Source organism: Leucopleurus acutus, assembly GCF_964270905.1.
Source record: "Leucopleurus acutus genome assembly, chromosome: 4".
Lineage (NCBI taxonomy): Eukaryota > Metazoa > Chordata > Mammalia > Artiodactyla > Delphinidae > Leucopleurus > Leucopleurus acutus.
Window position 1 is genome coordinate 29,894,852 of NC_139146.1, and position 18,406 is coordinate 29,913,257.

The 18,406-nt window shown below is 38.0% G+C and overlaps 1 pseudogene across 1 annotated transcript; it reads right to left on the reverse strand.

The window, feature by feature from the left end:
• Positions 1-15,408: 15,408 nt before the first annotated feature.
• On the reverse strand, positions 15,409-16,313 carry LOC309960961 (small ribosomal subunit protein uS5-like; annotated as a pseudogene). Its single transcript has one exon. The product of its transcript is annotated as a small ribosomal subunit protein uS5-like (transcript).
• Positions 16,314-18,406: the final 2,093 nt, after the last annotated feature.

Here is an 18,406-nt window from a genome sequence, read left to right on the forward strand (position 1 = left end):
GGCACAATCACAGTAAAATCAAATCCCATAACTGGTGGGTGGGTGACTCACAAACTGGAGAACACTTATACCACAGAAGTCCACCCACTGGAGTGAAGGTTCTGAGCCCCAAGTCAGGCTTGCCAACCTGGGGGTCTGGCAACGGGAGGAGGAATTCCTAGAGAATCAGCCTTGAAGCCTAGTGGGAATTGATTGCAGGACGTTGACAGAACTGAGGAAAACAGAGATTCCACTCTTGGAGGGCATACACAAAGTAGTGTGCACGTCGGGACCAAGGAGAAGGAGCAGTGACCCCAGGGGAGACTGAACCAGACCTACCTGCTAGTGTTGGAGGGTCTCCTGCAGAGGCGGGGGTTGGCTCTGTTTTACCGTGGGGACAAGGACACTGGCAGCAGAAGTTCTGGGAACTACTCCTTGGCATGAGCCCTCCCAGAGTCTGTCATTAGCCCCACCAAAGAGCCCAGGTAGGCTCCAGTGTTGGGTTACCTCAGGCCAAACAACCAACAGGGAGGGAACCCAGCCCCACCCATCAACAGTCAAGTGGATTAAAGTTTTACTGAGCTTTGCCCACCAGAGCAACAGTCAGCTCTACCCACGACCCGTCCCTCCCATCAAGCCTCTTAGATAGTCCCATCCACCAGAAGGCAGACAGCAGAAGCAAGAAGAACTACAATCCTGCAGCCTGTGGAACAAAAGCCACATTCACAGAAAGATATACAAGATGAAAAGGCAGAGGGCTATATACCAGATGAAGGAACAGGATAAAACCACAGAAAAACAAATAAATGAAGTGGAGATAGGCAACCTTCCAGAAAAAGAATTCAGAATAATGATAGTGAAGATGATCCAGGACCTCGGAAAAAGAATGGAGGCAAAGATCGAGAAGATGCAACAAACGTTTAACAAAGACCTAGAAGAATTAAAGAACAAACAAACAGAGAAGAACAATACAATAACTGAAATGAAAACTACACTAGAAGGAATCAATAGCAGAATAACTGAGGCAGAACAGATAAGTGACCTGGAAGACAGAATGGTGGAATTCACTGCTGTGGAACAGACTAAAGAAAAAAGAATGAAAAGAAATGAAGACAAAAAATTTAAAAAAGAAATGAAGACAGCCTAAGAGACCTCTGGGACAACATTAAATGCAGCAACATTCTCATTATAGGGGACCCAGAAGGAGAAGAGAGAGAGAAAGTACCAGAGAAAATATTTGAAGACATTATAGTTGAAAATGTCCCTAACATGGGAAAAGAAACAGCCACCCAAGTGCAGGAAGCGCAGTGAGTCCCATACAGGATAAACCCAATGAGAAACACGCCGAGACACATAGTAATCAAATTGGCAAAAATTAAAGACAATGAAAAATTATTGAAATCAGCAAGGGAAAAACGACAAATAACATACAAGGGAACTCCCATAAGGTTAACAGCTGATTTCTCAGCAGAAACTCTACAAGCCAGAAGGGAGTGGCATGATATACTTAAACTGATGAAAGGGAAGAACATACAACCAAGATTACTCTACCCACCAAGGATCACATTCAGATTCGAATGGAGAAATCAAAAGCTATACAGACAAGCAAAAGCTAAGAGAATTCAGCACCACCAAACCAGCTCTACAAATGCTAAAGGAACTTCTCTAAGTGGGAAACACAAGAGAAGGAAAGGACCTACAAAAACAAACTCAAAACAACTAAGAAATGGTCATAGGAACATACATATCAATAATTACCTTAAACGTGCATGGATTAAATGCTCCAACCAAAAGACACAGGCTTGCTGAATGGATACAAAAACAAGACCCATATATATGTTGTCTACCAGAGACCCACTTCAGACCTCAGAACACATACAGACTGAAAGTGAGGGGATGGAAAAAGATATTCCATGCCAATGGAAATCAACAGAAAGCTGGAGTAGCAATACTCGTATCAGATAAAATAGACTTTAAAATAAAGAATGTTACAAGAGACAAGGAAGGACACTACATAATGATCAAGGGATCAATCCAAGAAGAAGATACAACAATTATAAATATACATGCACCCAACAAAGGAGCACCTCAATACATAAGGCAACTGCCAACAGCTATAAAAGAGGAAATCAACAGTAACACAATAATAGTGGGAGACATTAACACCTCACTTAAACCAAATGACAGATCATCCAAAATGAAAATAATTAAGGAAACAGAAGCTTTAAATGACACAATAGACCAAATAGATTTAATTGATATTTATAGGACATTCCATCCAAAAACAAAAGATTACGCTTTCTTCTCAAGTGCACATGGAACATTCTCCAGGATAGATCACATCTTGGGTCACAAATCAAGCCTCAGTAAATTTAAGAAAACTGAAATCATATCAAGCATCTTTTCTGACCTCAATGCTATGAGATTAGAAATCAATTACAGGGAAAAAAATGTAAAAAACACAAACACATGGATGCCAAACAATACATTACTAAATAACCAAGAGATCACTGAAGAAATCAAAGAGGAAATAAAAAAATACTTAGAGACAAATGACACTGAAAACACACGATCCAAAACCTATGGTATGCAGCAAAAGCCGTTCAAAGAGGGAAGTTTATAGCTATACAAGCCTACCTCAAGAAACAAGAAAAATCTCAAGTAAACAATCTAACCTTACACCTAAAAGAACTAGAGAAAGAAGAACAAACAAAACCCAAAGTTAGCAGATGGAAAGAAATTATAAAGATCAGAGCAGAAATAAATGAAATAGAAACAAAGAAAACAATACCAAAGATCAATAAAACTAAAATCTGGTTCTTTCAGAAGATAAACAAAATTGATAAACCATTAGCCAGAGTCATCAAGAAAAAGAGGGAGAGGACTCAAATCAATAAAATTATAAACGAAAAAGGAGAAGTTACAACACACACTGCAAAAACACAAAGTATCCTAAAACCTACTACAAGCAACTCTATGCCAATAAAATGGACAACCTGGAAGAAATGAATAAATTCTTAGAAAGGTATAACCTTCCAAGACTGAACCAGGAAGATATAGAAAATATGAACAGATCAATCACAAGTAATGAAATTGAAACTGTGATTAAAAATCTTCCAACAAACAAAAGTCCAGGCCCAGATGGCTTCACAGGTGAATTCTATCAAACATTTAGAGAAGAGCTAACACCAATACTTCTCAAACTCTTCCAAAAAATTGCAGCGGAAGGAACACTCCCAAACTCATTCTATGAGCCCACCATCACCCTGATAACAAAACGAGACAAAGATACTACAAGAAAAGAAAATTACAGACCAATATCACTGATGAATATAGATGTAAAAATCCTCGACAAAATACTAGCAAACAGAATCCAACAACACATTAAAAGGATCATACACCACGATCAAGTGGGATTTATCCCAGGGATGCAAGGATTCTTCAATATACACAAATCAATCAATGTGATACACCATATTAACAAACTGAAGAATAAAAACCATATGATCATGTCAATACGTGTAGAAAAAGATTATGACAAAATTCAACACCCACTAATGATAAAAACTCTCCAGAAAGTGGGCATAGAGGGATAATAATAAAGGCCATATACAACAAACCCACAGCAGACATCATTCTCAATGGTGAAAAACTGAAAGCATTTCCTCTAAGATCAGGAACAAGACAAGGATGTCCACTCTCACCACTATTATTCAACATAGTTTTGGAAGTCCTAGCCATGGCAGAGAAGAAAAAGAAATAAAAGGAATACAAATTGGAAAAGAAGAAGTAAAACTGTCACTATTTGCAGATGACATGATACAATACATAGAAAATCCTAAAAATGCCACCAGAAAACTACTAGAGCTAATCAGTGAATCTGGTAAAGTTGCAGGATACAAAATTAATGCACAGAAATCTCTTGCATTCCTATACACTAATGATGAAAAATCTGAAAGAGAAATTATGGAAACACTCTCATTTACCATTGCAACAAAAAGAATGAAATACCTAGGAATAAACCTACCTAGGGAGACAAAAGATCTGTATTCAGAAAACTAGAAGACACTGATGAAAGAAATTAAAGATGATGCCAACAGATGGAGAGATATACCATGTTCTTGGATTGGAAGAATCAATATTGTGAAAATGACTATACTACTCAAAGCAATCTACAGATTCAATGCAATCTCTATCAAATTACCAATGGCATTTTTCTTTTCTTTTTTTTTCTTTTTTTTTTTTGCGGTACGTGGGTCTCTCACTGTCGTGGCCTCTCCCATTGCAGAGCACAGGCTCCAGACGCACAGGCTCAGCGGCCATGTCTCACGGGCCTAGTCACTCCACGGCATGTAGGATCTTCCCGGACCAGGGCACGAACCCGTGTCCCCTGCATCGGCAGGTGGACTGTCAACCACTGCACTACCAGGGAAGCCCAGCCCAATGGTATTTTTTATGGAACTAGAAAAAATCTTCTTAAAATTTGTATAGAGACACAAAGGACCCTGAATAGCCAAAGCAGTCTTGAGGAAAAAAAACGGAGCTGGAGGAATCAGACTCCCTGACTTCAGACTATACTACAAAGCTATGGTAATCAAGACAGTATGGTACTGGCACAAAAACAGAAATATAGATCAATGGAACAAGATAGAAAGCCCAGAGATAAACCCACGAACCTACGGTCAACTAAATCTATGACAAAGGAGGCAAAGATATACAATGGAGAAAAAACAGTCTCTTCAATAAGTGGTGCTGGGAAAACTGGACAGCTACATGTAAAAGAATTAAATTAGAACACTCCCTAACACCATACACAAAAATAAACTCAAAATGGATTAGAGATCTAAATGTAAGACCAGACACTATAAAATTCTTAGAGGAAAGCATAGGAAGAACACTCTTTGACATAAATCACAGCAAGATCTTTTTTTGATCCACCTCCTAGAGTAATGGAAATAAAAACAAAAATAAACAAATGGGACCTAATGAAACTTCAAAACTTTTGCACAGCAAAGGAAACCATAAACAAGACGAAAAGGCAACCATCAGAATGGGAGAAAACATTTGCAAACGAATCAATGGATAAAGGATTAATCTCCAAAATATATAAACAGTTCATGCAGCTCAAGATTAAAGAAACAAACAACCCAATCCAAACATGGGCAGAAGACCTAAATAGACATTTCTCCAAAGAAGACATACAGATGGCCAAGAAGCACGTGAAAAGCTGCTCAGCATCACTAATTATTAGAGAAATGCAAATAAAAACTACAATGAGGTATCACCTCACACCAGTTAGAATGGGCATCATCAGAAAATCTACAAACAACAAATTCTGGAGAGGGTGAAGAGAAAAGGGAACCCTCTTGCACGGTTGGTGGGAATATAAATTGATACAGCCACTATGGAGAACAGTATGGAGGTTCCTTAAAAAACTAAAAATATAATTACCATATGATCCAGCAATCCCACTCCTGGGCATAAACCCAGGGAAAACGATAATTCAAAAAGACACATGCACCCCAATATTCATTGAAGCACTATTTACAATATCCAGGTCATGGAAGCAACCTAAATGCCCATCAACAGACAAATGGATAAAGAAGATGTGGTACATATATACAATGGAATATTACTCAGCCATAAAAAGGAACAAAATCGTGTCATTTGTTGAGACGTGGATGGATCTAGAGACTGTCATACAGAGTGAAGTCAGAAAGATTAAAACAAATATCATATATTAATGCATGTATGTGGAACCTAGAAAAATGGTAGAGATGAACTGGTTTGCAGGGCAGAAGTTGAGACACAGATGTAGTGAACAAACATATGGACACCAAGGGGGGAAACCACGGTGGGGTGGGGATGATGGTGTGCTGAATTGGGCGATTGGGATTGACATGTATACACTGATGTGTATAAAATTGATGACTAATAAGAACCTGCAGTATAAACAAACAAACAAAAAAACAAATATTAATCTTTCTTTGGGTTATTTGTATGGAAATATGTTAATATAAATGTTTCAGACATTACATGAAATTTCTATAAATCTTATATGTTCTGGTATAATGTTATGAGTCATAATTCTAGTTATTAATTTAAAATGTATATCTCAGAAATAACTAAATTTCCTTGTCAATTGCATTATTATGAACTTTCATCAAATCTTTAACCATGGTCATTTTTAAGTCTTTTGTCATTTACAGGCAGTTCTGGGTGTATTCTGATGCTTTTGCAAAAATGTTCCTATAAAAGGATTTCATTGACAAGGAATTCATGGAGAAGACTCTGACAAGTACAGGTTTCTGATAACTGACTATACTGATGAACTGAATGAATAAGCATTTTCAGAACTCTAATGGAAAACTGATGAATTCATAAAAGTGCTAACAAAAGATCAAGATAAAAAAATTAATTACATGGGAAAAAAAGGAGGTAATGAAAATACTGAAGGAATTAAGAAAAGCTATCAACATAAATGTAGATTACTGTAAAAAGGAACTAGAAACTGTAAGGAGGAACCAAGAAAAATTAGAAAATTTGTTTGCTGAGACGAAAGCTGAGCTAAAGGCAATGAATAATGCAGATCAACTAAGTGATCTGGAAGATAGAATAATGTAAATCACCCAATGAAAAAAATGAAAGCAATATAAGAGGCCTATGGGATAATATAAAGTGTGCCAATCTACACATAATAAGGATTTCAGAAGGATGAAAAAGAGAAAAGGGGATTGAAAATGTATTTGAAGAAATTATGACTGAAAACTTCCCAAACCTAAAGAAGGAGACAGATATCCAGACACAGGAAGCACAGAGTGTCCCAAACAAGATGAACCCAAACAGACCTGCACAAGACACATTATAATAAAAATGGCAAGTTAAAGATAAAGAGGGTTCTAAAGGCAGCAGAGAAAAACAAAGAGTTAGTTACAATGGAACCCCCATAAGGGTATCACCTGATTTGTCTACAGAAAAACTGTGGGCCAGAAGGGAGTAGCAAGATATATTCAAAGTCTTGAAAGGGAAAAGTATGCAACCTAGAATACTCTACACAGCAAGATTATCATTTAGAATAGAAGGAGAGATAAAGAATTTCTCAGACCAGCAAAAACTAAAAAAGTACAGCAATACTAAACCTATCCTAAAAGAAATATTGAAAGGTCTTCTCTAAATAGAAAAGAAGCAAGAAGATATAGAAAACAGGAAATCACAGTTGGAAAGTAAATCACTTAAATAAGCCAGTATACAGATCAAAAAGAAAAAATCTATTTGTGAAAGTGATGATAACAAAAGGAACAGCAAAAGGATAAACATAAAGATGTAAAAGAGGACATCAAAATCATAAAATGTGGAGGAGGAGAGTAAGAAAATGTAGATTTCTTTTTTTTTTAGAAGGTGTTTGAGCCTATATGAGTATCAGTCTAAAGTAAGCAGATATAGGAAGGAGTTAATATACTTGAAAAACAGGGTAACCATAAATCAAAAACATACAATAGATTCACAAAAACCAAAAAGAACAGAATATAAGCATAAAGGAAATCATCAAACTGCATAAAAAAAAAAAAGAAAAAGAAAGGGACAAAAAAGAAACAGAATCAACTGGAAAACAAGGTTTAAAATGGCAATAATTACCTTAAATGTCAATGGACTAATATTCCAATCAAAATACATAGAGGGGCAAACTGGATAAAAAAAACAAGAGCCTACAATATGCTGCCTACAAGAGACCCACTTTAGGACAAAGGATACACAGATTAAAAGTGAGGGGATGGAAAAAGATATTTCATGCAAAGGGAAATAACAAGAAAGCAGGGGTTGCAATATTCATATCAGACAAAATAGACATTAAAACAAAGGCTGTAAAGAAATATGAAGGACACTATAAAATGATAAAAGGATCAATACAAGAAGAGGATTTTACACTCATCAACATATATGCACCTAATATAGGAGCAACCAAATACATAAAACGAATACTAACAGACATAAAAGGAGAAATTGTTGAGAATACAATAATAGTAGGAGACTTTAACAATGCACTCACATTAATGGACAGATCTTCTAGACCAAAAATCAGTAAGGCAACAGAGATCCTAAATGATACAATAGAAAAGTTAGACTTAATTGATATTTTTGGGACATTACATGTTATAAAAATGGAATACACATTCTTTTCAAGCACACGTGGAACATTCTCTAGGATTGACCACATACTAGGGCACAAAACAAACCTGAACAAATTTAAGAGCATAGAAATTATTTCAAGCATCTTCTCTGACCACAACAGCATGAAACTAGAAATCTACCACAGGAAAAGAAATGAGAAAAAACCAATTACATGGAAACTAAATAATATGCTACTAAAAAACCAATGGGTCAACAAGGAAATCAAAAAGGAAATTAAAAAAAATACCTTCAGGGCTTCCCTGGTGGCACAGTGGTTAAGAACCAACCTGCCAATGCAGGAGATATGGATTCAAGCCCTGGTCTGGGAAGATCCCACATGCTGTGGAGCAACTAAGCCTGTGCACCACATCTACTGAGCCTGTGTTCTAGAGCCCGTGAGCCACAACTGCCAAGCCCATGAGCCACAACTACTAAAGCCCGAATGCCTAGAGCCTGTGCTCTGCAACAAGAAAAGCCACCGCAATGAGAAGCCCACACACTGCAACAAAGAGTAGCCCTCACTCACCGTGACTAGAGAAAGCCTGCATGCAGCAACAAAGACCAAAAATAAATAAATAAATAAATAAATTTATTTTAAAAAAATACCTTGAGACAAATGACAATTGAAACACATCCATACAAAATCTATGGGATGCAGCAAAAGCAGTTCCTAGAGGGAAGTTCATAGTGCTATAAGCCTTCCTGAGAAAACAAGAAAAAATCATAAAAAACCTAACCTACCACCTATAATAATTAGAAAAAGAACAAACAAAATCTAAGGTCAGCAGAAGGAAGGAAATAATAAAGATCAGAGAGGAAATAAACAAAATAGAGATTTAAAAAACAATAGGAGGAACTTCCCTGGTGGTTCAGTGGTTAAGAATCTGCATACCAATGCAGGGGACACAGGTTTGATCCCTGGTCCAGGAAGATCCCACATGCAGTGGAGCAACTAAGCCCGTGCACCACAACTACTGAAATCTGTGCGCCCTATAGCCCGTGTGTCACAACTACTGAGCCCTCACACCACAACTACTGAAGCCTGTGTGCCTAGAGCCCATGCTCTGCAACAAGAGAAGCCACCACAATGAGAAGCCTGCATACCACAACAAAGAGCCCCCACTCTCTGCAACTAGAGAAAGCCTGCACGCAGCAACAAAGACCCAACGCAGCCAAAAAAATTAAATAAAATTTTTAAAAATCTGTTAAAAAAAATAGAAAAAAGTCAATAAAACCAAGAGCTGGTTCTTTCGAAGGGTAAACAAAATTAACAAACCTCGGGCTGGGCTCACCAAGAAGAAAAGAGACAGCACCCAAATAAACAAAATAAGAAATGAAAAAGGAGAAATATCAACCAATACCACAGAAATACAAAAAAGAATACTATGAACAATTATATGCCAATAAATTTGACAACCTAGAAGAAATGGACAACTTTCTAGAAACATATAGTGCACCAAAATGAATCAAGAAGAAAGGGATAACTTGAACAGACAGATCACCAAAAGTGAAATACAATCTGTAATTAAACAAAAACAAAAAAACAAAAACAAACTCCCTATAAGCAAAAGTCCAGGACCAGCTGGCATTACAAGTGAATTCTACCAAACATACAAAGAAGAGTTTTACCAATCCTTCTCAAAGTCTTCCAAAAGATTGAAGAGGAGGCAATACTCCCCCAAAGATATTCTATGAAGCCACCACCATCACCCTGATACCAAAACCAGACAAAAATACCAGACAAAACCAGACAAAAATAAAAATAAAATTACAGGCCAATATCTTTGATGAATATAGATACAAAAATTCTCAACAAAATACTAGCAAACTGAATCCAACAACACATAAGAAAGATCATACACCACAACCATGTGGGATTCATCTCAAGTTCACAAGGATGGTTCAACATATGCAAATCAATCAATGTGATACACCACATCAACAAAAGAAACAACAAAACCACATGATCATCTCAACAGGTGCAGAGAAAGCATTTGAGAAAATTCAACATCCATTCATGATAAAAACTCTTTCCAAAGTGTGTATAGAGGAAACATACCTCAACATAATAAAAGCCATTTATGACAAGCCCACAGCCAATATAACACACAATGATGAAAAGCTGTAAGTGCTAAAATCTGGAACAAGACAAGGATGCCCCCTCTCACCACTTCTCTTCAACATACTATATTTAAAATAGATAACGAACCAGGACCTACTGTATATCACAGGGAACTCTGCTCAATATTCTGTAATAACCTAAATGGGAAAAGAATTTGAAAAAAATAGATACTTCTATATGTATAACTGAATCACTTTACTGTACTGAAACTAACACAACATTGTTAATCAACTATGCTCCAATATAAAATAAAAACTAAAGGATAAAAAAGGTCAGTCAGGTCTACTTGATCCAATGTGGTTTTCCTGTGTGAAACTCTAAAGCTGTGTTTTTGTTCCCCCTCACTGAAAAGACCATATGGCTTTCATTGCATAAAGACAGAATTTTATCCATCCATCTCTGTTTTAGCAGAAGTATAAATTCAATTACATTTGATAAAGATAAAAAGGAATCTTCAAATTGTCCTTTACACAAAAATAAAATAAAGCTCCCTTGTGCTGACTATTTAGCCCATGAACAGAAGTAAAATGTCACGTACATTATGGCAATTTCTACAGATTACAGCTACCGCGATTTTATGTGTTACATTTTATATGGAAGTAGAATAAACAAAATTCCAACAATAACAAAAAGCACTTTGTTTCCCTCCATATTTCTTTTTGAAATATTTGAAGTACAAAACTGGTTATGGCCTAAGAAACCTTGTAATATTTGACAACACTAGTGACCACTGCTGAAAAGGTTTGAGATTTTCTTAAACAATCAAGAATGGATTAATTTGATACTAATTTTATCACAATGAAGTTTTTAGTGAAGGATTCCTCTTATCAGATTTTTTCTAATTTGTTACTGCTGATAACACAAAGGTTAAAATAACAGAAAATAAAAATGAGAAGAACGAAATAGACATTTCTCCAAAGAAGACATACAGATGGCCAATAGGCACATGAAAAGATGCTCAACATTGCTAATTATTAGATAAATGCAAGTCAAAACTACAATGAGGTACCACCTCACACTGGTCAGAATGGCCATCATTAAAAAGTCTACAAATAACAAATGATGGAGAGGGCATGGAGAAAAGGGAACCCTCCTACACTGTTGGTAGGAATGTAAATTGATATAGCCACTATGGAGAACAGTATGGAGGTTTCTTAAAAAACTAAAAATAGAACTACCATACGACCCAGCAATCCCTCTACTGGGCATATACCCTGAGAAAACTATAATTCAAAAAGAGTCATGTACCAAAATGTTCATTGCAGCTCTATTTACAATAGCCAGGACATGGAAGCAACCTAAGTGTCCATCGACAGATGAATGGATAAAGAAGATGTGGCGCATATATACAGTGGAATATTACTCAGCCATAAAAAGAATCAAAATTGAGTTATTCGTAGTGAGGTGGTTGGACCTAGAGTCTGTCATACAGGGTGAAGTAAGTCAGAAAGAGAAAGACAAATACCATATGCTAATACATATATATGGAATCTAAGAGAAAAAAAAATAAAGGTCATGAAGAACCTAGGGGTGAGACAGGAATAAAGACACAGACCTACTAGAGAATGGACTTGAGGATATGGGGAGGGGGAAGGGTAAGTTGTGACAAAGTGAGAGAGTGGCATGGACATATATACACTACCAAACGTAAAACAGATAGCTAGTGGGAAACAGCCACATAGCACAGGGAGATCAGCTCGGTGCTTTGTGACCACCTAGAGGGGTGGAAGAGGGAGGGTGGGAGGGAGGGAGATGCAAGAGGGAAGAGATATGGGAACATATGTATATGTATAACTGATTCACTTTGTTATAAAGCAGAAACTAACACACCACTGTAAAACAATTATACTCCAATAAAGATGTTATAAATAAATAAATAGTCTACAAATAACTAATGATGGAGAGGGTGTGGAAAAAAGGGAACCCTCCTACACTGTTGGTGGGAATGTAAATTGATACAGCCACTATGGAGAATGGTATGGAAGTTCCCTAAAAAAGTAAAAATAGAGTTGCCCTATGATCCAACAATCACACTCCTGGGCATATAACCAGACAAAACTAATTCAAAAAGATACATGCACCCTACATTCATAGCAGCACTATTCACAATAGCCAAGATATGGAAACAATCTAAATGTCTATCGACAGATGAAGGGATAAAGAAGATGTGGTATATATATACAATGGAAAATTACTCAGCCATAAAAAGAATGAAATAATGCCATTTGCATCTACATGGATGGACCTAGAGATGATCATACCAAGTGAAATAAGTCAGAAAGAGAAAGACAAATACCATATGATATCATTTACATGTGGAATCTAAAATATGACACAAATGAACTTATCTATGAAACAGAATCAGACTCACAGACATAGAGAACAGGATTGTGATTGCCAAGGAGGAGTGGGGTTTAGAGAGGAATGGACTGGGAATTTGGGGTTAGTAGATGCAAACTATTACATATTGAATGGATAAACAACAAGGTCCTACTGTATAGCACAGGGAACTATATTCAATATCCTGGGATAAACCATAATGGAAAAGAACATAAAAAAGAATGTGTATGTGTGTATTACTGAGTCACTTTGTTCTACAGCAGAAATTAACATAACGTTATAAATCAACTATACTTCAATAAAAAATAAATAAAAACAAATCGGAAGGGAAGAGGTAAAATTGTCACTATATGCAGATGACATGACACTATACAGAAAAGCCTAAAGACTACACAGAAGAGCTACTAGAACTGATAAATGACTTCAGCAAGGTAGCAGGATACAGGATTAACATACAGAAATCTGTTGCACTTCTTTATGCTAACAATGAAACATCAGAAGGGGAAAGTAAAAACAGTCCTTTTTTTTTTTTTCAGTGCAGAAGCAAAGGAAAGCTTTATTTTTCGATCAAAGAATGGAGAAGTGCAAGCTTGAGCTCTCGAGGACACGCTCTTCCTGACAGGCCATGGGTGAGGCTTCTTTATAGGATTCTGGTCTGCAGGGAGGGGGTGGAGTCCTTGCAGTCCTGCACATGCATAAAAACAATCCGTTTTAAAATCACATTCCCCCCCCCAAAAAAAAACAGAATACATAGGAATAAATCTGACCAAGGAGGTGAAAGACTTATACGCTGAGAACTATTAAACATTGATAAAGGAAACTGGAGATGATTCAAAGAAATGGAAAGATATTCCATGCTCTTGGATTGGAAGAATTAATATTGTTAAAATGGCCATATTACCCAAAGCAACCTACAGATTTAATGTGAGCCCTATTAAATTACCCATGACATTTTTCACAGAAATAGAGCAAATAATCCTAAAATGTATATGAAACCACAAAAGACCCAGAATTGTCAAAGCAATCCTTAGGAAAAAGAACAAAGCTAGAGGCATAACCCTTCCAGACTTCAGACAATACCACAAAGCTACAGTAATAAAGACACATTTGTGTATTGGCACAAAAACAGACATATGGACCAATGGAACAGAATAAGAGCCCAGAAATAAACCCACACACCTACAGTCAATTAATCTTGGACATAGGAGGCAAGAACATACAATGGAGAAAAGACAGTCTCTTCAGCAAGTGGTGTTGGGAAAGCTGGACAGCCACATGTAAATCAATGGAGTTAGAACACACCCTCACACTCTACACAAAGATAAACAGAAAATGTCTTAAAGACTTAAATATAGACATGACACCATAAAACTCCTCGAAGAGAACATAGGCAAAACATTCTCTGACATAAATCATACCAATGTTTTCTTAGGTCAATCTCCAAAGGCAATAGAAATTAAAGCAAAAATAAACAAATTGGGCCTAATCAAACTTATAAGCTTTTGCACAGCAAAGGAAATCATAAACAAAATGAAAAGACAACCTGCAGAATGGGAGAAAATATTTGCAAATGATGCAACTGACAAGAGCTTAATTTCCAAAATATACAAACAGCTCACACAACTCAATAACAAAAAATCAAACAGTCCAGTCGAAAAATGGGTAGAAGACCTGAATAGATATTTCTCCAACGAAAACATCCAGATGGTCAATGGGCACATGAAAAGATGCTCAACATTGCTAATTATTAGAGAAATGCAAATCAAAACTACAATGAGGTACCAACTCACACCGGTCAGAATGGCCATCATTAAGGGATCTACAAGCAGGAATTAACACAACGTTGTAAAGCAATTATACTCCAATAAAGATGTTAAAAAAAATCTACAAATAACAAAAGCTGGAGAGGATGTGGAGAAAAGGGAACCCTCCTACACTGTTGGTGGGAACGTAGATTGGTGCAGCCACTATGGAGAACAGTATGGAGGCTCCTTAAAAAACTAAAAATGGAGTTGCCATATGATCCTGCAATCCCACTCCTGGGCATGTATCCAAAGAAAATGCTAATTTGAAAAGATGCATACACCCCAATGTTTACAGCAGCACTATTTACAACAGTCAAGACATGGAAACAGTTTAAATATCCATCAGCAGATGAATGGATGAAGAAGATGTGGTATATAGATACAGATATAGATAAAATGGAATATTACTCAGCCATAAAAAAAGAATGAAATAATGCCATTTGTAGCAACATGGATGGACCTAGAGATTATCTTACTATGTGAAGGAAGTCAGGCAGAAAAAGACAAATATCATGATATCACTTACATGTGGAATCTTAAAACTGATGTAAATGAACTTATTTCCAAAATGGAAACAGACTCACAGACATAGAAAACAAACTTATGGTTACCAAAGGGGAAAGTGGTTGATGGGGGAGAAGGATAAATTAGGAGTTTGGGATTAGCAGATACAAACTACTATATCTAAAATAGATCAACAACAAGGTCCTACTGTATAGCACAGGGAACTATATTCAATAACTTGGAATAAACTATAATGGAAAAGAAAAAATAATCACTCCTCATCAATTCAGGCAATTTGGGCACTCTAAAATACAATTTATGTAGGAAACTATACAGGTAAGGTAGGATAAATCCTTAATTCTTTCCTTAAATGATGATTATCAGAGGATCAGCCTGGTACAGCAGTGACTTCCAAAGGTGACAGATGAGTTTTGAGGTTCTTTTTTCCTTTGGCGCTCTTCTTTTTTTCGTTCTTTATGAACTCATGGATTTTTTTTTTTTAAACTAGCTTCATTCACTTTATTTTTCCTATAGAAAACTATGTGGTGGCTACAGCTGGAGCCTGAGTCCTCTGCAGGGAAACTCTGGTGCGGGTCTTTACAAGATGGTCAGTGAATGCCTGATATGGAGACTTGGTGAACACCGTCTCTTTCCAGAGATCAGGAGTGAGATAACTGTAGGTCTTGGAAATGGCATCAAAAGTGGCCTTGGCCAAGTTGCCCAGCGTGGCAGTGCAGCCCCTGGCAGAGGTATAGCAGTCGTCAATTCCAGCCACCATCAGTAGCTTCTTGGGCACAGGGGCTGAGACGATGCCAGTGCCCCTGGGGGCAGGGATGAGGTGCACCAGCACAGAGCCTCAGCGGCCAGTCACCTTGCAGGGGACGGTACAGGGCTTGCCAATCTTGTTCCCCCAGTAGCCTCGTCGCACGGGGACGATGGAGAGCTTGGCCAGAATGATGGCCCCACTGATAGCAATGGCTACCTCCTTAGAGCACGTCACACCCAAACCAACACGTCCGTTCTAATCCCCGATGGCGACAACTGCCTTGAACCTGGTCCGCTGGCCAGCATGGGTCTGCTTTTGCACAGGCATGATCTTCAAAACCTCCTCCATGAGGGATGACCCCAAGAAAAAGTCAGTGATCTCAGATTCCTTGATGGGCAAAGAGATAGATCTCGTCCAGGGACTCGATCTTCACGTCCCTGACCAGGCGGCCCAGCTTGGTGACGGGGAGCCACTCCTTGTCCCCGGCCTTGCCTCCGCGAGCTCTGCGGCCTCGGCCCCGGCCCCGACCGCGACCCCGGCCCCCGCTGCAGAAGCCTGCGGGGAAGCCATCGCGGCCTCCCATTCCAGGGCCCCCGGGGCCTCCCGTAGCACCGGCGGCATCTGCCATTTGGTGCTTTTACGGAAAAAAAGCAATGAACTCACGGATTTTTTATATTTTCCACATGTTTCAACAACTGTAGTCATTATTCTTTTTCGGCTGCTCAACGCATCGCGTCTTTAGGCAGTGGGCACCCTTTAGAACGGCTGCTGTGTCCCTTTGGCGTGTCCTCAGACGGCTTTGGGAGCTTCCTCTCCTTTGGGCAGAACAGGAAGTCCCAAGCTCACCTGAGCTTTTCCTGACCCAGACCCAGAATCAAGCATTTCTCCAAGGAGTCATAGTTTCTTTCAGTGGGGGAAATTACCCATTTTTTCTACTCTAAAATACTTACATTTCAAAATGAAGCTGAATTTAACTACATGATCAAGTTGAAAATCAACTTATTTCAAAGACTAAAAACCCACTTACGTGCCACTCACGAAAGACATTTTAATGAATATCACCAGGCACACACAAGTAAGATTATCAAAGCACTTGGGGCATTTCCTCACTGGTTCTGCAATATTCCCGTTAAGTTGGTACAAGATAGTTTATCCCCACCTAACAAGGTGAGCTGAATAGAAAAGCAGAAACTTAATTGTACAGAATATTAGAGGCATGTAAACCTTAAGGCATCAGTTATGTTCTCACTATTAACAAAAACCTAGTCAAGACCTTGAAGAAATTGTACAAAGCAGTCCAAAAACTATTATGCAAATGATACTAACCAGCAGTTATTTAATTAAATGTTAGTTAAGTAACTTAAAAGAAGTGTTTTGATCATAATTTAAAATTTTTATTTCACATAAAAATAGATAAGGATTAGCCAGGGATGTAATGTACTGGCTAGAGCAAACACTTATTTGGTCAGTAAATATTTATGTGCCTAGAAACATGAGATACTAACATTTAGTCTTTTGGGCTGTGACGTTTTAAATTAATTTTTAGAGATAGGATACTTTTCCTGTGACTTTAAATCAATCACAATTGAACTATTCCACAACTGTCAAAGGTAGGATTACAGTATCATGATCTCTTCAAAAGACTTAGGCATATGAAGAGGAGATTGGCCTAATTTCCCGAGATATCAAATCCCTTGAGGTCCTTGGCATTTGAGAGTCCCTTGTTTTACACTGTGGTTTGGGTCAGGTTTCAAGTTATAAATCTGGGTTATTCTTATTTTGGTTGCCAACTTGTCATTATCACCATCCTAACCAGCCCCAGCCACCTCATTGTCAGGCATCTATTGTACCAAAGAGTAAACGTGAGCCAAACGTATTCCTCCCCGAGGGCTCTCTCTGGATGAGTGGCCCAGGAGACTTCCAATAGGACAGTTTCACTATTGGATTCTGCCTCTTTGTCAGCAAATGCCTTGTCACCAGAGCTGTTACTCTTCACTGTTACTTTTCAGCTTCTTCAGGCCACAGGGCACCATTGTGGAAAGAGCTCTGTTCTAGAAAGCGAGCATCCTAGGTTCCCTTGAAGCCCCTCTGTGAACCACTGTGTGTGATCCTGTGCAAGTCTCTGACCCTCAGTGACCCTCAGATTCCTCATCTCCAGATGATCTCTGAGGGTCATGTTGACTCCAACTTTTTCCCAATTAAAGTTACACACGTGTCTCCAAATTCCACGCTGGCAAAGAGAAATACGCTCAAGGTTAGATCCAGCCTACTTCATTTGCATCACTGCACTTTGGTTCTCTTTAGCTGGTACAAACTCAATCAATACAATGAAGTGGAGAATTTAGGAAACCAGGTGAAAAAAACCCAAACAAACAGTAATTGAGGACTTAGACACCATCATCAACAACTTGACTGTTTCAAAATAGATGGGTTGACAAATAGGATTGACTGAATTCACCAGAAGATAATCCAGTTCCTCACTTAACTTCTTTGCTGGGACACTGTCTCGCTTCAAAGTAACCCGAATGATGTAAGCCTATAATGCCTCCTCCTGGTTATGGTTATGCCCTTGGAGGCCGTGTAGCAAAACAGTAAAGAGCATGTGCTCTGGAGTTAAAGTAGCCAGATATAAATCTTACTCTATCGCTAATTAGCTGTGTAACTATAGGCAAGTTACTTAACCTCTCTTTGCCTCAATTTCCTTATCTATCAAACATGGTT